The sequence below is a fragment of the Strigops habroptila genome, chromosome 8 (genome assembly GCF_004027225.2).
Source record: "Strigops habroptila isolate Jane chromosome 8, bStrHab1.2.pri, whole genome shotgun sequence".
NCBI lineage: Eukaryota > Metazoa > Chordata > Aves > Psittaciformes > Psittacidae > Strigops > Strigops habroptila.
In genome coordinates this window covers 19,303,339-19,327,629 of record NC_044284.2, presented here as the reverse complement: position 1 = coordinate 19,327,629, position 24,291 = coordinate 19,303,339, and the positions used below count along the sequence as shown (strand labels likewise).

Genomic DNA, 24,291 nt, shown 5'->3' with positions numbered 1-24,291 from the left:
TTCCCTCTGCTTCTCAAGCTGCCTTTCCCCATCTCAGGCATATGTTTGATCTGCACTTGCTTCCTGAAGTATAATGCAGGCGTATGGTTTTTAAGTCGTATCTATAAGGCTGAATGGAACATTATCCTCCTTGTTTGACCTCCCACATGTGATACACAATCCATTAAATCTCATGTAATATTTAAGAATTTAATACATTCTTTGCATAACATAACAGTACTGACAAAACACTGCTCCAAGCAAAACTGCTTACACAAACAGATCATCTGTGAGCAGTGGAACTAATGAAGCCCTGTTTCCTATAGATTTGTCTTGCATATATTAACTGGCAGTTTCGTGCCCACACCATACACCCTGTGCCCCTTCCCTCTGCAGTATCTGCCAGGCAGTGGTGGGGCTGTTGAGATGGGTGCAGGGGGCTGGTGGTGGGTGCTGACCAGCCTGCTCTCTGCTCTTTGTAGAACACATGGTTTAAAACTGTGCCTCTGAAAAGGAATCCTTTTTTCAGCCATGGATTTTTACAGAATGTACTGCATCTTAGTGTTGAACGTCTGAAACATCGTGTCTTTACCAAAGTTCAGCTGAATTTTACATCCTGTACAGAAGGTCTGCTCTCTGTTCTACCAGTTACATAGCTCTGTTTCTTCAGGAAATCACACCAAAGAAACCCAAGCAAGAGCAGGTTTCTTAAGTGTGGCACAAGTATTTTGTCGTTTCGGTGACTGTGTTACTTGTGCTGTCCATACCCTCCTTTCCTCTCCTTCACTTCATTGTCTTTGAGTTTTGTGCTGACTGTATTTCTGTTTTGCAACAGATGAACATCTTTGCCCCTTGGCTGGGTTGTGTTTAGTTGCCAGTTGGGCAATCCACTGAATTACAAACTCATTTAGGTTGGAAAAGACTCTTAAGATCAAGTCCAGCTGTTAACCTAACACGGCCAACTCCACCACTAAACCTTACCCAAAGCGCCACATCTACATGTCTTTTGAATACCTCCAGGGATGGTGACTTAACCATTATCCTGGGCAGCCTGGTCTAATGCTTGACAACCCTTTCTGTGAAGAATTTTTCCCTAATACTTGTTCTAAACCTTCCCTGATGCAATTTCAGGCTGTTTCCTCTTGTTTTATCACTTGGTGCCTGAGAGAAGAGACTGACACCCACCTTGCTACAGCCTCCTTTCGGGTAGTTGGAAAGAGCAATAAGGTCTTCCCTGACCCTCCTCGTCTCCAGGCTAAACAACCCCAGTTCCCTCATAAGACCTGTGCTCTAGACCCTTCACCAGCTTTGTTGCCCTTCTTTGGACACGCTCCAAAACCTCAATGTCTCTCTTATAATGAGGGGCCCAGAACTGAACACAGTGTTTGAGATGTGGCCTCACCAGTGCCGAGTACAGGGGGATGATCACTTTCCTAGTCCTGCTGATTTCTGGTACAAGCCCCGATGCTACTGGCCACTTTGGCCGCCTGGGCACACTGCTGGCTGAACAGTTACTCTGAAAGAAAAGTAAGTAGTTATGTTCCTAGAATAGTTACTTTTAGGATATTGTAGTCAATGGTTTTCTGTTGTATGGCTGAACTAGAACATAGACTTCAGTAGTGGGATACATAGTCGTTAGAAGACCTGACAGTGAAAGGAAGCACAAGGTGATGTCCATCACAGTAATTTGTCTTGAGGACCTTTACTTCTTTATGCCAAAGTTAATCCTTTTTCCTAGTCCTGCTTGTTGCTTCTTCTAGTACATTTCAGATTTTGAACTGCCAAAAGTATGCCTAGTTTTGGACATCAAGGAAACTGCTTTGTCAGCAACACTGATTTAAGCAGTACTATCATCGGTAAGACTAGCAGTTTCAATAAATACTTGGCAGGTACTATTTTGCCAAAGCATTTCTAAAACTGTTATTGGTGCTTAACTAGCATGATATTAAGCTTCTTTGTGTTAAAGGAAGAGACCTTGTTCTGTGTAATGTGTGTTTTGAGGAACATTTTGAATTAAGTTGGTATTGGAGGGTAATTAATATAATTTATGTGGGGGAAAGGTTTAAATGTAGCATCAATTACTTTTGTAATCATTGAGACTATCAGCAGTCCAAGATAATTAAAAATTCCCCTCTTGTTTAAGACGACTGAGTGGCCAATGATACATGTTTGTGTTGTGAGGTTGTGAGAACATGGAGAACCTTTCATTTTATGAGATTATACAGTACAGTCATACGGTGTAATAAGGCTGAGTTGCTACATATTTTGTCAAGGTTAATGTTTAGTGGATGTTTTCAATCACTGATTAACCAAAACATCTTAATGAGATGTGATATCATGTACAGATCCTTTTGTGTGCATGCTAACCCTTTAATCTGTATTACGATATGCTTTTAGTTTTTAATTGACTTATCCTAATAGCTTCTAAAGGGTTATCCTTAATACTAGATTTGACAACTGATGGGAGATTTATGTGTCACGGTAATACAGTATCTATCATCTAGTGAGATTTTTACTGATACTGTCGTGAACAACTTTCATTACATGGGAGAAACTTCCACGTGGCGTGTTTTTTAAAAGAATTTAAGTAAGAAATATTGAATTAAAATGTCTGACTGCAAATTCTGAGATGAGAAAAACTTTTACCTCCTTTGACTTGTGCTTGTGTAATTACACAGTTTCATAATGCTAAATGGGTGTTAAAATTATATCAGATAATTAATGTGACTGTTGATTAGTTTCTCATTTGAAATCATGGCAATTGAACAAGTGAAGATTAGTCCATTTAAGCTGTTAGTAACTCTGAAATATAATATTAGTAGTCTACAGGCTTTTAGGATTTCACTGAATGAAACGCTAAAGAAACAGCAGTAAAAGCACTTGGTTTGTCTGATTGGTCTTTATAATTTGGATTTAATTCACAGGTGTATCCAAATAGGGGTCCCCCTCCGTGAGAGCTTGTCAGGTGCTGCTTCGTCTGTCCATATACTTCAAACTTGATGTAGCTCCATTGTTTTGAATCAAAATTACATTTCCTTTGTGCCCTTTCATCACCTTGTATTTACTGTTTTCTTATTACTATGGTTTCTGGAAATAAATTGGAGGACAATTGTTTTGAAACCTAAGCTATATACAAACAAGTATTTCAGTGTTTAGATGGTACAATGAATAGTTTAGCCATGAATTACCTTAGAGCTCATTAAAATGCTCAGTATTGTTTTTGAGGTTAATCCCATTGCAGTCCAGAGTATCTTGATTGCTAAATCAGTGGGAGTAGAGCTCTTGCTCTACCAGTAAAGGCTTATTTTCTTATGTTGGAATTTTGTTTCTTTATTCAACTGCAAATTCTGTTTGCATGTGGAGTTTAGTTAATTTTATAAAGCTGTTTTAATATGGAATAATGCTTGGCAATATATACAATCACAAAATATTATTCTTCAGTTTGTAAGCAGTCTTCAGGGAATGAATAATTTTTTCTTTTTTCAATTCTTTTTTCAATTCTTTCTATTGTCATCAATATATGGCTGAACCGATGTTTTATTTATAGCTCCTTGTCCAGATGTTGCCAGGCATGTGTCATCATGTGGGCACTGTCAAGACACTCATCACCCTGCTGTCTGGCCCCTGGCATAGTCTGAACTCTTCTGTCAGGTAGCAGTTTTCATCTCACAGTCAAGACACTAAGATACAGGAAGATTAAGGCACAAACCTAATTCCCTAGATGTTACAAGTGACTGTGTGAGTTTGAGACATCATGGCTTCCTCCTCCTCACAAGAAAATTTCATGTAGAAAATAGAAGGGGTAGATGTTTTATCTGTTTTACACAAGATCAAGACAGAGTAACTTGAGTAAAACCATATAGCAAATCAAACCAAGAAGAAGAATTAGATTTAAGGTCTTTCTGCATCCAGTAGTGTGCTTGTCCACCTGCCTCTAGGTCGTATACCCCAGCCACAGCCCTTTATTGTTGGAAGAGCTTTTGAGCATGGCTGATGCTTTGGATTTCAGTTACCAGTTTTAGTGTCATAGGATTCTGAACATCAGATTTGAAGTGCTGGGAAGAGGAAAATGCCATATGGCTCCACCTAGAGAAGTTTTGCTATTTAGGGCAGAGAGAGAGAGAAGGTAAAAAGGTCAGGTCAAATGAGTGCACATCATTAGAAAGTAGAAATAAATTGTGAATGTATGTGGATGTACATGAAAATACATTCTTACTGAAACAAATTTATGTCAGATGTTGTAGACTTGTAAGATTTGTTATCTTCTTCGTCTACAGAGGAGTAAACAATGGGTCAGAGCAGTTAACGTAATTCGTTTGATGTCAGACTGATGGTGGTATCTTGGTGAAAAGCTAAATCCATGGGTAAATAATTGTTTTGTAGTCCAGCTTTGAGGTGTAACAAACTTCACTGTTGCTTTTTGCCTTTTACCAAAGGCCTTCTCCTTTTACTTTATTCAAGCACTACTTCTAATGTGTTCTCAGCTGTTATTTCTGCTGTATGGTACAGGACTTGTATTAAGGCATAGCAAACAGTGTCAAAGTAATGGATGCTTTGTTTCTACCTTGGCTTTCAAAACTTAATGTTAAAATTTGTTAGCTTTATGACATTTCATTTGTTCTTATCCCCTCCTCTGTTTTCTTGGCATGTTTTTCAGAATGTGTTTTCCAGCTTCTCTTTATTATCCGTTTTTGATATTTAATGCGCTGTTGTTGGGAATTGAGGAAGTGTTTCATCCAAAATCACTGCAGAACTTCCTTCCCATGCTGCTGCCAGAAGTGCTGCAGACTAGCTACTTAATTTGCACTGGCAAAAATTCAAAGGGAAGGTCAGCTGGCCAGGTTATTCCCCTGTGAGACTTCTGTATGTCTTCCTTTTAAATGCCCTTTTTCTTCTGTCTGTTCTACTTTTTCTCCTTACTTGTCCATTGGGAGGAAAATGGCTCCAGCTAAGCCGAGTGGTGTGAATCATTGCTTTAAGGTGGAATTCTCACAATTTAGCATGTGTCAGGAGAATAGTTTCAAGGTAGTTGAGGCTATTTATGTAGAATTTTTAACATGTTGTCAGGGAGAAGTAAATCTGGCAGAAAATGAGCATTACAAAGTCAGGTCAGAAAAACACAGATGAAGGTGGCAACATCTGGGTGCAGGAATGGGGAACCAGACCACAATGCCAGAAAGACATGTGAAATACAAATTCACAGAAGGATAATGAAAATTCAGCAGCTGAGATCTATTCTCATTATGTGGTAGCTACACTGGGTGTTATGTGTTGCTGAGCTCCACTGCTGATGTAATTTAGTTGATATAATATGAGCACAGCTTCAGTGCACTCAAGTTTGGTCAAATTTAATTGTGTATGTTTAAATTGCTAACAAGCTGAGGGTGCGTGATTGCATCTAAAGGCACACAGGTTCTCTACTTCTCCATAGGGAGAGCAGTTGTAATGATTCCCAGCACTGGTGAGTTTTATTGAATTCCAAACTACAATAAAAGTAATTAAAGAAAAAAAGTGCTAAGAAAACTCCTTTGAGAAACAAATTGTATAATGAAATCGTGTTTCTGGATTCCCCGTATTAATATGGTTGATAGAGGGTTTTATGCTTGATAAAGGTAAATGCTGAGCAGTGTTTTCCTCTTTCAAGGATACAGACGTACAAAGTGCACTTCACCATGGCTTTCTTGAACTGGGAATGGGTTATTGGGTCATCAAGGGAAACTTGCGTGCCCCAAATTCTTCCGGGTTAGACTCTAAAAACTCAGTGAACTAAGGAGTACGAATTCCAAAATCATTGGAATGACCCTGGTCGTTGAATTTGTACGTTTCTTTACATCTTAAAAAAAACCCAGAAGAAATGTTGTCCTCTGAAGGCTGAAGCTATTAACTAGATGTTACACATCTAGGTTTTGAGATCCCTTCCCATTATTGCAGTAGGAGAAAACCCTAGACCAGCAGTGGGTTTATCTGAGGGACATCAAAAACAAACAATGCTGCCAAAAGTATTAGAGAAGCATTATGAGAAGAGTTGGGACAAACTTGGACTATTGATCTTGTGAGATCCTGCATTCCCTGCCTTCATAGTAACATTATTTTCAGTCCTGGAACAAAGGGAATTTCTCTTGATGTAAGTTGGACTCAACCTTTAGTTCATATGCCAGGTGCTTGGGGCAGGCAATCCTTGGCTTCCTGTCTGCAGCAGCAGCCTTTCTTGCTGACCTCAGTAATGGGTTTAGTTTTGTCTTGAGTGAGTTTAAATCAGGTTGACATGCTGTGAAGTTGAAATCAAACATATGAATTCTTTGCTGGGCAGAAGTTCATTGAAAGAATGTGTGTGGTTTAGTTTGTGTTTTCCCATTGTACTTACACTGCAGGAAATGGGTTCTTAAATGCAAGAACCTGGTTCTGCTCATCATCTTATTTTAAAAGTCTCTTAGTTTGGGTTTTTTTTACCCCCGCACCCTCTCTATATGGGGAGAAATAAAGCTGCTTCTGTGGTGAGGATGACTTTTTTTCAATGCTATACATGAAGGGAGTATAGCAGAAAGACCATACCATCTATTACTGGTCCTTAGGTTCCTCTGTCAGCGGCTGATAACCTCTATGAAGAAAAAGGGGATGAAAACACCAAATCCAGTTACTTGGCCAGATAGGGAAGGACTTGATGAAACCAAATCGTCAGTAATTCCCCACTTAATAACATTCAGCAGAAAGCTGAAATAGGCATTTTGGGGTACAATGAAGAAAACCTTATCTAGGTTTATTTAATGTAGATTATAGCCTGTCAAGTTAAATAGCAATGTTGTAATTACTTTGTTTAGTTCTATTTTGAATTCCTTTTGTTAGTATTCAGGCTGCAATTAACATACTAGAGCAACCATTGTTTCTTCTTGCATTCCTTTACTCTTTCAATGGTCTGTGTGAGATTGGAAAAACCGCACAATGTACTTGCATCTCTCTGAAAAGCAGCTATTTGAGCTAGTTTAAATTTTGGTGGATGTTTTTGATTCATCTGGATGGGGTACTTCCCGTACCTGTGCACACATCAGTAATGCCAAGAAAATTGTAAATAGACAGTATTTATGATCATCAGTATGAACACAAAAATGTGGATAAATTCAGCTTTCAAGTAGGTGTGCACCATTTCATTATAATTAGGTGATGACTCATGCAAATGTCACCAAGACAAGAGCTGTAAATGAGCTTTTGAGAACTACTTAACATGTTTACTTTGTGTCAGATTTCTAAAGATGCTTGGTTATACCTGCCCAGACAAAGGGCTGGGTGCCTGGGCTGCCTGCAGACCTCGACTTGTGAAATTCTTCACAAGTCTGTGCTGTATTTTCATAATGGCTATCTTTTTATTTTGAGCTTTTGTTCCTGAGCTTTTATTTTTTACTGGGTGGATGTGTTCATCATGCAGTTAATCACTGTTTAATCTACACAAATAAGATGCTCCATATGATCCTAAAGTAAACAACAAATGCATTTACTTTTAAAACCTTTTGTTTGTAGCTAGCAACTTTGACAGAGGGTCTTCAGTTCTTGTTGTTCACTATTTCAAATGAGATGCTGGTGGAGGTACAGTTTTGGAGCATATGTTTGGTTTAGCAAGGTTGGTGGCAGAGTTGGGAAATGATCTTCCTTCAGTAGATCTGGAAAAATCAGTGTTTTCTTCAGTTGGGAGTCATCTTTCCATTGACCTGGCTCTGTTACCTGTAGATTTGTTTCCTAAACAGATGTCCAGCTGACACTGGAGGGTATCACAGGGTAATAAGCAGGTCTGACATTTGGGAGCTGCGTTTGGCATATTAATCAGTGACAAAACAGTTGCATTTATTTGCTGAAACGATCATGGAGCTTCAGCAGCAACTCTGTATTGTTTCACTTGTTTTGAAATGAAATGACCCCTTGGAATGGCATTTCTGTTGGTGTTTTAGGGATGAGATACGTTACTGGCCCTTAATAGCAAATAGAAGTTTAAATTGGCTACTGGAAAGTCTTTTGCTGAAGATCACTTGAGTTTTCACTTTAGTTTCTTTGGATGTATTTGCTCCTCCCTGGTAACTTTTCAAAGAGAATGGATGGTAAGGTGGGAGTAAGGATTACACTTTAAATATATTTCAAGAACGCATCTATTTTATGTATGAAAATTCTCTTAACTTCAGGAAAGATATATTATTAAATTGTCTAGACACTCTGCTCTCAGTGAGTTCAAATTTTAAGTACTCCTCTCCACCAGCTCCCCGATAATGGAAATAAAATGAAGTATCAACTTATTTTTAGTTACTGGATTTAAGAATGGGGCTTCAGCTGTAATAGGAACTACGGCTAGCTGTGTCGTATCCAGCCCGGACTAACAGATTTGAGAAGAAAGCATTGCCAGCTGGAACGTGCGTGACTGTTATCTGCATGTGTGTTGTAACAGATGTTGAGCAGAGACTACTTGTCAAAGGTATCCCTTCTTATAGTAACTTTTAAAGATGCTTGTTTGTTTCAGTACATTTTTCTTGCATCACTTATTTTTTCCATAAAGCCAACCACAAACTGCATTACTGGGGACTCCAACTGAAACTAGTGGTGAATAGGAAATAGATTAAACACAGGTTTTCCCTTTTCTCTGGTTGCCAACAGTGATGTCAGTAGTTTTAATGATCCTTACCTCAGCTCGCTGCAGCCCTAGCGCTCTCTATTAAACACTTGTCTTCTGCACTGTTTTTATATGTTGTTAAGGAAATGCTGATGGCTGTTGATAAGAAACAATGAAGTATCCAGCCGATGACTTCAATTCCAAATAAGGTGCTTCCGCCTTGAAACATACTGAAATAGTTCACTGGGGAGAGAGGAGATTCAGATTGTTGTGTCAGAAATCTTAGAAATACTCTCCTAAATCCAGAAAACTTCATTTGTATGCTGAAATTGAGGGTGGGGCTTTTGGCTGTAAGTTATGCACAAACAAGAATTCCCTGGATTGAAGGCCTTATAGGTTGACTGTATTTTCAGTGGCCTTGGAGGAGCAGCTTTGCTCTCAGAACGGCTGTTTTCTAGGCATCCTTGTGCATTCAGACAGAACAGGCACTGCTGTCCTGTAGTAGTAGCACAGGTTGTCATTCTCAGTTACACATTTTTTGTTTTGTGGAAAGAGATTTGTCAGAGCAATTGAGGATTTGAAAACAAATAGTTGCAGTCAGTAATTTCAGATAGTCTGTAGCAAAGTCTAAATTATTTTTCCATCACATAATGAGAAGAAAACAAAAGCTACTGATACATTTTGATCAGGGGGTGAGAGGTAGATTTCCATGTTGTACTGCTGAAGATCCTAGAGATGCTATTATGAGCTTGAAACTGCTCCATGCCCTTTTGTCCTGTCACACCTGCAGCTAAGTTTGTATGAAGTGCAGCCTGTACCAGTTGGTGTCCTAAGATGTTTCTGGCTCTTCATCCCAAGTCTTAAACTCTTGGATATATCACTCTTTTTACACATGCGCAGGACTTTAATATGCGAGTGTCTGGACTTCAGTAACTGTGGGTTTCCTCAGTATTATTTTCTTAGTGAATTCCTCAAGAAGTGTTTTGTTTTCCAAATAGACTTGTTGCTCTCTTCCTTTACTTTTCTGACTTCTGAATTCAGGAATGAATGCCTGCTAGTAGCAGCTGTGATGACTTCTTGGCCATATTGGTTGAACTGGTGAGAAATTGACTGGACAGGCCATTTCAATCAATACATGATACATTTAAGTTTAGATGACCTGAACACTAGTGAAGAGGTGTAATACTTGGCTCTGATATGGAAAATTATTATTTATGTACTTAACATCTCATACCAGAAAAATGTATAGCGATGTAGAAGAGCTGTTACTTGCTTTCCTTTGGCTTGCTCTGTACATGCAGGGCAGGTCGGGCTGCGGGGCCCTGCTGGCGGGCACCCAACTGTTCGTCTGGCCATGCTGGACAGGAGCTGGGTGCGAAACACCCACCTCAGATATGCATCATGCAAATCACGCACACGATGCTTCTGTTTAAATGAAGCCATTTCTCCTTTGTCGCTCATCTTTATTAATAAAGTATGGCATTACTGACTAATTTTAGGTCCAACATAGTTGAAAGCTGCAAAGCTATGTGAAGCTGTATATAGATATTTGGGTAGGAACATTCCAGTAGATTGCAATGTGAGTGCAGAAGAAAGTTGAAAGTAAATAAGAGATCTGTGAGATAATTCTCCAGGGAGTTTTCACAGCATACCACACATCATTTGCAGGGATAGGCTTTCCTTTTGCTTGAAGGACCACACAAAGTAAATTCTGTTTCTTGGGCAATTAAAGAATATAGGACAGGAGGTCTTTTCAATTTTCCTTACTTCAACATGTCTATGGGAAGCCCTTATTTGTACTGAGGAAAATGCACTGTTTACCTATCTTTTCAGGAGTGTAGTTAATATCAAATATAGAAATAGACACACTTTTATGTAAAATCTAAGTCTTGCTTCATCAGATTTTAGGCAAAACTCCTGAAATGTAAATGATGGCAGTTCTCTAACCCCAGTTAAAACAAAAATCGTATTCATTTCACTGGTGCGTTGTTCAGTCCCCAGTGGGTATGGCTGCATGTGACTGTAGCGCGAAGAAAGGAGGACGGGGCCGTGGTCTGCTGTGGCTCGAGGATCGCATGCTGGTGTGGCTGGAGGCTGGCTGGAGGTGCGTGTTGTGCAGGTGGGCAGTGGCCAGCTATTGTACAGGGTCTTGGGTGCAGGAGGAGGCACCCCATGGTGCCCCTGCATGTGACCTCAACCCTGCATCCTCCAGCAGGGACACCACTCTGCTGGGGGCCCAAAGCATCTGCTGTGGGATTGTCAGCAGGACACGAGGTAGATGGGCACCAAGAGCGTGCCACCATGCACTGTGTCACTGGTGATCAGAGCTCTTGTACTGATGCCCTGCCTATATAAAATCAACTGAGAAGCAGAGTTGAGAGGACTTACTGACAGAGGCAGTTGGACTGTGTTCTAAATTAGGGAGCCTGGAGCCGAGAGATGAGGAGAGCTGGTGGGACAGGGCCAAAGGCAGCTTCTGACATTCATTCCCCAGTAAACCTGTCCTGTGCATTATTAGGGTTGCAGGACCTTGTTATTCACCCAGTCCTCTCTGAGGGAGAAGCAGAATGTAGATAAATGTATGGACATTAAACAGGATACAATTCTGGATACAGGGTGGGTTTTTTATAACTTGTATGTCAATAGGGAATGGTAATGCTCCGTTCCTTGGTCATCCTTCTCATGCAAGCTGTGGCATTTGCAGGTGGCCAGGAAGCCCTACATAGTATCTAGTGAATTTTACTTGTAGTGGGTAGAAAAGCCAACAGCAGGCTAGGGGTTTTGAGCTTTACTTTTCTTGTCATAGAAGCTTGTCAGAGTTAATCAGTATGGACACTTAAATTGTTTCTGCTTAGGTGAATCTCTTACAAGTTCTAAATGTATTTCTGACTGCTTTGAATTTTATTGCCAACATCTGTTTTAAATGCTTTTGGGATTCAGATGCTCGAGTACAGTTCAACCGTGTATGCCATATTTTATCAAGGTGCTAACATTTTCAGTTTGGATGAGAACTCTTTTAAAGGTAAAAAAAAAAGGGAGGAAAGGGAGGGCAATAATTACAGAAAAACTTTTAAAGTGCCCATGATGCTAATTTTCTTTCTCTTTCAATTTCAGAATGATGACCTATACAACCTCAGCAAATCCTTCTTTTAACTCATGGGTATCAAGACTATAAATGTTTCATGCTACCACAACTAGGACCTCACCTCCTCCTCCTCCTCTTCCTCTGTAAATGGGTACGATGCATCCAGTTCAGTTTGTTTACTTTACACAAACCTCAGGAGTTAGTTGACTGAGCTGCACATCCTGTGTTGTGCCAAGCAGAAGCACTGTGACACCTGGACAATGAGTCTCTCTTACTTCATCCTCTACCATAAGGACTTAGCTGGCCACAATGAACTGATGTGCCCACCACTACATCATGGTGAGAATGGGTATTTTACTAGCACATTTACACAACTTCATTTGCTGCTGAAAACCTGTATGACAAATCATCATTGTAAATTATTACATACAAAACTTAATGTTGGTTGAAGAGTATTAAATATTTAACATAGGTTTTGATTTATACATGTACTTTTTTAATTAAAATGTAACTTTTCCTACAGCACATCATTTTTGATGTGGAACTGAGGTATACTATATTCTGTTGTAAACAGAGTGGGAAACCTGCTTAAAACAAGGCTTCTAAGAATAGAGTAGGGTACTATTCTTGTTTTAAGATTGTAATTCAGAAAATAATATAATATGAGTCATTGGTCCCTGGGCCTTGATTGTACAGTCATATTTACTGATACTATCAGTTGTAAGATAACCCTGATGTTGAGTTGAGTTCTTTCCAAAAGAAAAAATAATTTTGTACTCCTTGTAAGATAATAGTCTGTATTAACTACAATGAAGACAAACATTACTGTATATGGTATTTACAAGTGTCAACTTGAATTCATCAATTGCACAGGTCAAAAAAAAAAAATCAGAAAAAAGAAATCAAAGTCTTCCATTGTATATATTGTAAAGAAAAAAAAAATCAACCAACAGAAAACAACAAAATGAAAACAAAAAAGGGTGAACTTTTCAAATTGACTCTTTCCCTGGAATGAAAATGTGGGTGTTTGTAAATTCTGGAAATCTCTTTCTACATGTAATAAACTAGATACTGTTTTATCTGCTGTAGTGGTTTTTGGGGGTTTTTTTGGTTTTCTTGGTAAGCTGTCTCAAATATCTCAAATTGTCCCACCAGGTTTCTTTGATGTTTCCATTGTGTGTAATCAAGAATGGCTGTGGATCACCATAGCTTGAGAATAAAGTGAAGTGTAATTAGGTGTAGGAGGGAGTATGCTTTGAATTATTTCGCTAAAGCTCTTGTTTCAGTTTTCTGGAGACTCTTCAGGATACAGCCCTCCTTCCACTGAAGTTGGTGGAAGAGTTCACAGCAAGTGAAATCACTGGAAGCCACAGCAAGACTTCAGCATAAAATTGAAAAAGATCGTTCCAGTTGATTGTCTGGAACTCAGACAATCTAACAGCAAGAGGAAGGATGAGGAAGGATTCTTCTGCAACTCTCCTCTGCTCCACTTGGGTTCTGTGCAGATAGAAATTCAGTTGCACGTAGCATTTGCAAAGCCTTAATTCTTTTGGGGACTGGAAAAATACCAAGATCATGGATTTCCAAGTAAAGCATTGTTGAAGTGATAATTGAACTTGAAGCCATGTCAGGTCCCTGTTGGTCCTTCCTGCTTCTGTGAAGCAGCTCCACGGACCAGTGCACATTTGACGGAATTCTTGTTATCAGGAAAAGTCAGGCACTCAAAGCACCAGTTCTTCATGCAGGAAGGCTCTCAAACCCTCGAGGAAGGGGTTTCTTCCCCTGAGATGTTTGTGATGTCTGGGGTTAGGCTGTGGTTAATGCAATGTCCTCTGCTGACTGCAATATAGATGAAAGACCATTGCACAGCAATTTTTCACCTCTCCTTTTGCTGGAGGCTTGTCATTCCCTTAGATTTCCTGGTATTATTACGCACACATAACCGCTTTGACCCTGTCAAGTCAAAGTATTCACTTAAGAAAGGATGTGCAGCTTTAGAGTACTTAAATCATTCCAGATCACTGGGAACAATTGCATGAATGGTGATGCTGGCAGACTGGCGGATGTTGTTGCATGGTGAAGCTGCAGCCTGAGAAGGACCTGCAACTGCCACAGGCCTTTGGAAATCTTGGCCTTTGCTGACAGAACAGTCTCCTCCCAAAGAGGCTGATACCAGTCAGTAAAAGACAAGAGACTTTGCTTCTTTCCCATGTAGGAACGGGCATGTTGGTCCACAGTAGCTTGCCTGTTACTCGTGATGAGTGTTGGTGTGTATTTATCTATTCATATCTAAGAAGGCAGCACTTGCTTTAAAAAGAAAGCCACATGCATCAGACCAGTATTTAAATTTGTAAGTTATCCATTTTCATTTATCTTAAAATCCATTTTTTCCTCGCTTCCTTTTTTTTTTCTTTTTTAATGGGGTTTTAGTTGCAATGAAAACTTGCTTATGTTCTGAAGTAAAAACATAAAAACAAGTCACCCCAACCCCTTTGCCCACAGCCTTTTCCAGCTTAATGAATTAACATAAATGTTCACTGTGTTGATTTGGTTGCTAAATATTAGCCCGTGTTGATGTTGAAGTGCCTTGGATAGAACAGTATTTTATGGCCATTGTGCTTTGCTTTGTTTCAGATAATTTGCATGCTCTGGCAATTACTGAAATAATAGGTTTGTAGACACTGGAAGCTACTGTTAAGTATTAAAAGGCATTAGTGAGTACATTTAATCCTGGTAGAAGTATTTCACAGTGAGCAAATTTTGTTCATAAAATATGAATTTTAAAAAATTGTAGGAATTGGCACTGGTCATTACAGAAGGGAAAGGTGGGGGGAGGATGGTGCTGTCTGGTGGGTTTACATTCATGTTAATAGTAATGTACAGCCAGAGAAACAGCTTGTTAATTATGTTAATGTGCATTGTTTTTATGTTAATCGTTATTTTTTCCCTAGTAAAATTAAAGATGCCTATTTAGCAAATGTTTTCAAAAGGCTTTTGAAGCAAAATGCATTCATAACCAAACCTGAGACTCTTGATTCTTTTCCTGCATAGATTTTTAGTCTTATAAATTGCAAACTTTAATAAATAGACCATTATGAACCAAACCCTTTTAAATTAAAGCATAAATGACTCAAAAATATGGTACTGTACTATCTGATCCTTTTATGAATTCTTTTGTTCTGTCTGCCACAGAACAGATTATCATTTCTTTACGTTTCAAAATGAGCAAATGGGATCAGTCCTATATCAGCTAGTATAACTCAGATGCTCAGGAGTTTATTTTGCTTTGAATTTTTTTTCAAGTGGAAGTTTCTGGTTATTATTTGAGTTCTATTTTGCCTCTATTACTGGGGCAGCTTCAGTTTTCAAAAACTCTGTACTGAATGCATTTATTAGTGCTATTGGTTGAAAATGAGTGGGGTTGGAAAAAACATTTGAAGCAGACTTCAGGAGCACAAGCAACACTTACAGACTTAGGGTTTTGCAAGGCTTGCTGTGTTCAAGTTTAATTTGATGCTGAGTTGGCATGTATGTTGTAGAACTAAATAAATTTTTGTCCTTCTGGTTTTGATATTAACCTCTTTAATAACTATTTAAAATGTCGTATGTCTCCTATAGTGTTTATTAGGGTTTTTTTTTTCCCTAGCAAAAGTGTAAATTCAGAAAGCAAAAAGGAAACTCAGGCCACATTTACAAGCATTTTCCAGTGCTGTAGCCTTACTTTCTGTATGTTTAAGAACTAAGCATCTGTGTCCATCTTGCTACCAGCTGACTTTTAGCTGAAGCTATTATTCATGCCTTCTATTATACTCAAGGGCTGTGTAATGAGTAGTATGTGCTTAAATGGGTCCTATCAACTTAGTGTGTGCCCTATTTCAGTTACATAATTCTACTCTGCAGAAACAGATTAATGCAGCAATATGAACAGCCTTCACATTTGTTTTTGAAATGATTAGCTGAAGCTACTACTTGGTAGCAGCTTAAGTACAGCATGTCAACTGTTAATTGAATCAATCTGGATAGACGTTCAAGTGCTTTGTTCTGCAATTTAATTCACCTAAGCTAGCTTAGGTTAAAGAAGCAAGACTGAAAATAATGAGGTTAAGGTGAATCTTTTGCCCATCTCCTGTGTGATCTCGAACCCATCTTCGGATGCAACTGATGAGGATTTCTTTGGGTTGGTTTGGGTTTTTTTCAGCCTTCAAGACTTTAGGCTAGTTCACTGGTGTGAAGTGAAGCTATTCACCCTTGTCCAGTTCACCTTGTATTTATCTGCTTATTAGTGATTTCATTGAGTTGTGACTTTGAATATACCACAAAAAAGTTGTTTGTGAACTTACCAGATGCCTGTATGAAATTCGTCTCCATCCTGTAGGATGGAGAATGGAAAAGAGTAGAAGTGGGAAAAAATTCAGGGTTTTCAGTTCATAGAAAAGCTTTTCATTTTTATTTTTTTTTTTTTTGTCTTTGTACCTCTAAGGTGACAACTATTCTCAAAAATGATGAAATGAGGAATCTGAGATGGGGCAGACCATGTCATACTCTCTTCTTTCTAAATGTATGTTTTGGGAGAACGTTTACATGTAAGAGGAAAAGTTGGAGGCTAATCAATGACTACTTGAGAAAGCAGGCATTATTCTAACTTCTGTATTTAAATTTTTCCAGATTGGAAGTTTTGTATTCTACATTCGGGCTGGCAGTAATGGGATAATCAAACGTTAGTGTATGCCTTCACTGAGCAGGCTCAGATGTTGCAGAAAACAGCCCAGGAACTCTGCATCTGTACTGCAAGGCAGAGTAAAGCTGGTGCAAGGCCTCCTGGGGTGGGGGCGTGTGTGGAACTTGAATACGTGCCTCAGAAAACATTGTAGCATGTTTTCTGTAAAAGGTTCTGTGCCATTCTGAACTCCTGATCTGAATTTTTAGATGGTTTGAAAATTGGTACTTTGCATTACCCAAGGGTCACAGAAAAGTAACTGCTGGGAAATCCCCCTAATTAATTTATGGCCGCTGCACAACCTGTAGAAAGGCTCTGTTTGGTGGGTATGCCTCTGGCTCTGGATCCCCAGAAATCCCATTTCTGCTCTGTTAGCATACTTGACAGTTATATTTGGAGATGGGCAGTAAGAGAATAAAATAAAACCTATATGTCCTCTGTAGATTAAACCAATTGAATACATCTCGAAGAAATCAAGTTATCTGTAGGCAGATAATCTGTGTTGAATCAGAACAACAGGAAGAGGAATTACTATGTGTCACAGCTTGAAAAATTATGGTTATGCTTTTTCAGCTACTCTTAGGCTCTACTTCTATCTATAGTAATTGAAGGACTGATCAGAGGAAAGAGACCTGACTGGAGAACTCACCTACTATGTTTATAGAAGGTAGAGTGTTGCAAGACAAAAAATATTAAAGCAACAATGCTTCTACAGAATTGATAAAAAATTAAAAATACCAGATAAAGTCTTTGATATTTTTGCCAGTAATTTCTTAAAAGGAAAATCCTCCTTACAGCTCTGTTCCTCTCTGAATATCCAAAGGCTTGTGACATTACAGTATATTGTATGCAGCAGTCACAATCTCTGCCTTTCTTTTATACTTATATTTTTTAATTTCAAAATCAGTCTGGCCCCATTTGGCTGTTTGATGTCATCATTGAACCCTCCATGTATGGAATTGGGGTTCGAAGTCCCTCCTGCTGTGCATAGCTGTGCTGTACAGGGGCTGGGGGGAACTCTGAGGGGCCGTCTCGCTGCACTAAGAAGTGGTAGCTCCTGTCTCCCATTCTCTGTTTGGTTTTGTTTGTTTGTTTGATTTAATAACTAAGTATTAATTATACTGAACAAAATGTCAGTTACACCATGAATTATTTGTTGTCAGTAAAATACACTAAAGCTGAAATGTCAGGGGTTTTCTCCTCAGTTTATTGTGCACAGTGGTACTGCCCTTTAAGTTTTCCTCGCTGCAGTGGTAATGCTCTGGTTTTCCACTTTTTTGAATGCTAACTGAAAGAAGAAATGATAATTATAACCGTTTATCAATTCTGTGTTTCACCGTTAGCTGGTGGGTTTAGAACAGCATTTCATTTTTCTTTAAACTGTTGTTTGGAAATTTAATTCAGTTTGAGAAAAAAACCCAAAATTCCTCACACATCCTGAGTGTCTCTGCAGTCAGCTGAGGTGTGTGCAGGGCAAACGTGTAATGTGGCTTTTTAACTCAGGCCATATCTTCTGAAATCAACAACAGGTTGTTGGCTTTCATTTTTAGAAGGCTGATAGAAATAAGGTGAGCGTCCAGTTCCTGTGGGCACAGTCTCAATCTAAAACGTGGATTGAGCCCATGAAGGGCCAAAAAGTGGATATTTGTCCTTTAAATACAGATATAACTAATGTCAGAGAAAAAAGGGTGTCCTCTAACGACCTTTAGATGCTCCTGTGGTTTCAGTAACTAGAATTGGAGTATCTCCTCTTCAGGCTGAAGGCCCTGTGCACTGAACCTGCATGTTTTGCCACCTCCTCAGAGGAAGCCATTGCTGTCCTGCCCAGCCCGCCATTTTACCACAGCATCTGGCTTTCCTCAGCTACGAGAGCAATCCAGCTCGTACTGTCAGTGTGCCTTTATCAGTAGCATGTTTTGCATTAGTTTCAGCTTCTACACAGTATGTCTGTGACTGCAGCCTGCTAGTGGAGTTCTTGCCAGCTTCCTTTAGTCATGCAGTCCATCTCCTTCATGGCACCTCAGCGGGATCCCACAGGAAAAGGTAAACTGAAATTCTCTTCCTCAGTCTGCTGCCAGGAAACAGTTTGCCTGGGCTTCTTCCTTGTCAGGCTTTCTCTGTGTGAAGTAGCTTGGTAATCTTTTGGCTCATCACCAGTCTCCCAGTCATGTGGCTATCCTGAGGGTTGTCATCTGAGGTGAGAGAGATAAGGAGAAGGGTCTGAACATGACACACGCGTGTGACAGAACAAGAGACTTCTGCCTGCTGTGTTATTTTTAAAATCAGAGCTAAAAATGAGATGTGAGCAAGCTGTTTATTCTTACCTCTTCCAAAACATTGTATGAATCTGGATAAATAATATTGCTGTCTTAGTTTTGTGGATGCAAAATGAAAGTAATTTTACTTTCTTCACCAAGAAGAAGGACGATTGTTAGGACGATTGACTGAAGATTAAGAAGTATTCAACTCCTGCAGTGTTGGGCAACACAGAAGTGCTTGTAAAGAAATTATGTAAGCTTTGTCATTGCAGAACATTAGTACTGTGCAGTCCTCCTTACCTCTTCAGATTTCAGCATCCACTTCAGTGTTTCCTCTGTGCTTTTTAATATCATCTTGCTCAGTCAGAAAACCTGGTTGCTGAAAGGTTTTGTTCTGTGCTTAGTCTGGCAGTGCCTTCCACTTACAAGTTTCGTTAGAACCGTTGCACGGTCAAGGTGTTCTCACCAGAAGATAAGCATTTTAAGCCAGGTCTGCAGTTCTCGAAAATCCTTCTTTGTACTCTATTAATGGAAGTCACACTTGACCGTGACTCAGGAGACCACTGCTATTCAGGAAGACCAGTGCAACGCCTGCTAAAGATTCATTAAAGTGATCTTTACTGAACAAAGCATATAAACTAAATACAGAAGCTTAAAGCAAGTATATCCTTTAAGAATGGCTCTATACACATGTATAAGTACTTTGGGGTGTCTGTGTTTGTTTTTCTAGCAGTTTCATTGTGACATCTAGGAGCTCTGTGAAATGAAGATCTTCAAAGCTTCCTTCAAGATACCATGCTCTTCTCCACTAATGTTTTGACTTTGTGCCCTGTCGAAACAGAATAGAAGCCTCTTTTAGTCAGTGAGCTGGTCATCTTCCTCCTCTTAATATCTCTTCTCATGGACATTTCAAGAAGGGAGCTTCCTATTGTTGAGCTCCTTGTCTCTTCTGAAACTGTTTTTCTTTGCTGTCCTCTTTTCTGTGAGCACTTTTAGCATCTGCATGTTATTTGGCTGCTGTTTGCTGACTTTGGGGACAGTGCTAGCTTAGTGAAACTGTGCTAGCTAGTGTGAAACCTTGCCCTCTACACAGCTGCTGCTACTGCACCACCATAACATGCCAGCAAAACTTTACGGAGACATCCTGTGAGCAGTATCACTGAGTTGACTTGGACTTTAATGAACCAAGAATAGGGGAACGTGTGAAATGCTTAACTTGAAATTGTCACTGAAGTCAGTAGATCCTGAAATTACAGCCTCTCCATTTTACTGTGAGTAGATGGACTTGTAGCATAAAATTTTTTGGGAAATAAGAGTCGTTTTCCACATGATAGAATTATTTGGGTTTTAAAAGGCTCTGGACTCTCTGTCTTAGGCTGGAAATGGTGGCCTGCTGGAATACTGGGTGGTTTTACCTAGCTGAATAATTTCGTTCCTGGCTAGAAATGTGGAAAGATTTCACTTGAAGTAAGACATCCAAAATAATAACTGAACTCAGCTTTTTCTTTTTTTTTCTTTTTTTTTTTAAACATCATTTAACAAATAGAATTTTGAACATGATTACATGGATAAGAACACTGCTCAAAAGGTGAACCTTCCAGCATGAGATCTATTAAACTTATTCTGGCTTTAGAAAAAGAGACACAAGAAACTAGAAGACTAACAGCTCAAAGAACATGTTACTTTCTTCTTGATGGGAACCCAAATGAACTTGTGTTCAGATCAACCTCTTTCACACTGTATGTTACACACCTTGCTAGCTGGCAGTGCAGTGAAATTGTTTCCTAGTGAAACTTCCATCACTGTAAAATAATCACATATCCTTGCTAAGCAAATAACATTGTCATAGCTATCATGCGGGTTTGTCAGTCCATTTTCTTAACAGTGTTGTTATTTAAGCAGGATGCTTGTCATATATATCAGTGATATAAATTGATGCTGAATAGATTAGATCTTTTAAGGAGAGCTGCGATCAACACCTCTAAGAATTTATTGGCTTTTTGGGGTGTTTGCTGGTTTTGGGGTTTTTTTGCTGCTTATTACATTCGTGTGCGTGCAGAGGAAGAACCACTTTCAGAAGCTTGTCAGTGAAGTATCAATGATTGATTGCATCACAATAGACATTCAGATATGTGCACTCTAATAAATTCATATTTGATCTTCGTGTAGACACTCCAAGTGTCGCTTTCCAGCAATCAACAGCTCTTGTAGCTCCAGTGATCGCCAGAAGTTATTTTGGGAAATTGCAGGAAGTACATGCTTAGTCTGAAAATACTCAAGGCCAATTCTTAAAAAGAGGAGTTAAGCCACGAATGACTTACAATTCACATAGATAACTGTCATTATATTATAATACTTCCCTAAAAAATATTTCGGTAGCTATAATGAGAAGGAAACGAGAAATGAAACTCAGAGGAAATAAATTACAAGTCCAATGTGCTCAATTTCTCCCTTTGTCATCTTTGCATATTTTGTTGCTTTCAGTATTTCTGCATATTCTTTCTCAAAGCAAACTTTACCCAGCAAACGAGAGTCAGATTTCTCACAACTATCATCTGCATTCCTTGGTTTCTTCTCTGCTGTTTTCTAAGGTTGACAAAGCTAAATTTAGATTGACTTTCTTTGATTTAACAGCCTTAGTGTTCTAGTCTAATTCCACCTTTAGTATACCTATTTGATGCTATTGCAGTGCTGTGGTCTGAGTGTAACACTATATGCATTTTCATGTATTATGAAGGAAAATAATTTAAAAACAAAATTGTGAGAACTCTTAAGGCCATGCCCTCAGGAACAGGTTTTACCTCTTGTGCTCCTTCACAGGAAATGAAAGGTCAGGAGAGTTAAAACAGGAGTGCTGGTTTTGCTGCAGTAAAATACAATGCTTCTGTATGATCATAATTTTAAATTACTTCTCCAGCTTTGTCGCTGCCAGAATTAATCAGGGTAATATGTGGCAGAGTGAACTCAAGTACACAAACACAATAAAATATCCTGACTTCCTAAGTCAGGGAAAAAAAATGTTCATTTCTGAGAAGGAGCTGAATTAGTAGAAGTTAGTTCTCTACCATGCAGAGTAATCCATAAGATATTAGTGTGCTGGTTTGTGTTGTGTTTTGGTTAAATAGTGAGGCTTAAAATGAGGCTGCTTAAAAGAAGAGGGAGTTCAGTGTCATAAGGATTCTTTGTTTGGGGGTGAGCAGGGAAAATAAAGGTTCTCTGCCAATTGTTTTTTTTGTATGATAATGGGAACCACACACAGGTTGGTGTGGGAGTATGCTGTGCACAGGCATCCATAAACCGATGTTGTGAGGCACACAGCAAACAAAGACATTCCAGATGATAGTTATTTGTTTAGTTGATTCCCTGGTTTAGAGACAGTTTAAAGAGCAGAGAACAGAGGTAACTTCCTCACACTAGCAAAATTTGAAGGAACTGAAAGTTAGGTAATAGGCTCAAGCTTGGCCATGTGCTTATGCAGGGAAGCTGTGGGTTAAAAAACACAGCCAACAGAGTCTGAAAAAAGCCTAACAAAATCCACAATTGTGACCTTTGCCCATAAAATGGCACGATCAAAGTGAGCTTGGATGCTGAACTTAAGCCTGCTCACACCAGAGGGATGACTCTCTCCTGACTGGTCTTATCTGGTCTCCCTTCAGCAGAAGTGACCTCAGGAGCAAGCTGCACCATGTCATCGTAGGGCTCAGCCAGTGGTCACTGCTGGCTGTGGCCGTGCCATTGGCCCTCTCTGTGGAGCATGTGTGCTTGCAAGTGTGGTGTGATGGGTCTGCTGCCCAGGCCCAGGCAGTGCTGCACCCAACTTGCTGTAGCAGGAAGCCATCTGAGTGCTATCAATCACTCATCCCTGATGCATGGAGTTAGGGGCCACCGTTCAGGTGTACAGTGGTAATGTACTTGACTAAAACACATGGGAGTTGGGCTGCAAGCTGCTGCCTTGGTCGCGGTAGCAGGCAGAACATGTCATGACTAAGTAAATTCCTGCAGCCCACACGGTCAAAGTGGTCGGTCCTCTTTCAGTTTTATAATTTGTGAATATGCTGCTGGGAATAAACACAGGGTTTGTGTGCTCCAGGCAGTGTTTAAAGCTCTATCTTGCTCTTGTTTCACTGCATCAGAAAATCCCCATCACAGATGTAAGCCAGGCCAGAAACAAAGCTTATAATGAATTGATGTTAATATTTTATTTTTTTTTACAGTTAGATTTTTTTTTTTTTAACATTTCCTTGTTCGTACCATCTTACATATAGCGTGTCCCTGTGTCCTCGGCACCTGTGTGGGAAGTCTGCCACCGCTCCTAGAGTGACGTGACCTAGATTTTAAAACAAAAACTGAACCCAGGAGGTTTTCAGCAGTAGGCTTACATTTTCACTGGAACTCAACTTTCCCAAAAGCACATTGGCCTTGATCAAGGTCTGGAACGGGTGAGCCGAGAAGGGAATTCTTGCAACTCAACCCTGACTTTCAGATCCAGCTAGCATAATTATAGTTTAGCTACTGGCCAGTGGTACTGCTCTGCATAGCATCAAAGCATTCTTGTAAAACATTTTGAACTACTCCCAGTGACCGCTTCTGTGGTCGGTATATAGTAACTCCTGAGCACATATTCAATTGTGCCTTGTCCAAAGAATTATGCTGTTTCTATATAGAGATGCTGGCAGAGAGCTGTGTGAATTACCCATCTACCAAAAAGCTCAGTTGTAAAGACTGGATAATTTGACTGCCTGGGCATTGTGGCATCCATTGCCTAACTGTACTTCAAACGCTGTCTGGAGTCTGTGGCAGCTTCCCAGGCAGGATCTATCATAGTGGCTAATGCCTCCGGAATGGGCTGTATCAAAAGCTTTAGCAAATCAATGCCTACAGAAATGTAATTTGACTTTAATCAATTTTATTGTTAGAGTGAAAGAGGAAAGCATAGATAAAAGCTTTAAGAGTACTGAAAGGAAGAATTTAATTTGTAGAAAGCTAATTAATTTGTTTTTAAGATGTGCTTTTTCAGTCCTTTAGTGGAGTGCAGCTTGTTTAAAGAAACTGACTTGCTGGAAGAAGACGACAGTATCCATAGCAGTGTTGTTTCTCTATGCAGAAGTTAGTTTGTGTAAATTACTTGTATTTATTTCCTTCTTTCTCTAAGCACCTAAAATATGCTAAGGTTATTCAAAAGAAACAACAGGAAGGAAAAAGGAGTTTGGGTGGAACTGTTGAAGATAAGGCAAAAGGAAATGGGAAAAGCATCAGAGTGACTGTGTTTAACGAAGTGTGTGTGAACGAATGAATGTATGTTTGTAAAACCAACAAATGTTCCAACAGCACTGAGCTAACCAGAAGTCACAAACTGTCCTTGAAAACTCAGATCTATTTTTATCCCACAACAGCCTTAACATCTGTATTTAGTAGGCATATATTCATTGGTGAATTACATGTAGTTATGTTTTTTGTATGGGGTTCCAGTTATGGTTTGCTTTATGTTGTAGTTGCGATGTGCGTGTTCTCTGAGATGTATTTAAAGATTAGTATCTGTTGGAGGAAATGTTGGCTTATTGGTGTTTCAGAGTATGTTAACTGTTCACCCAGGACTCAATTTCAGTAACAGACCTGTTTCAGAGCGGTGGGGCAGAGTTCCACGCTTCCTGTTGAACCAAGGTAA

General features: G+C 39.4%; 1 protein-coding gene across 1 annotated transcript in view; it reads left to right on the top strand.

Moving 5' to 3' along the window:
• The window catches only part of IRS1 (insulin receptor substrate 1), a 53,045-nt gene extending 39,778 nt beyond the window's left edge, over positions 1-13,267 (top strand). Inside the window, exon 2 of the mRNA XM_030495140.1 lies at positions 11,681-13,267. The gene's annotated coding sequence lies outside the window, so the exon portion shown is untranslated. The remainder of the gene's footprint in view (positions 1-11,680) is intronic.
• The last annotated feature ends 11,024 nt before the right edge of the window (positions 13,268-24,291 follow it).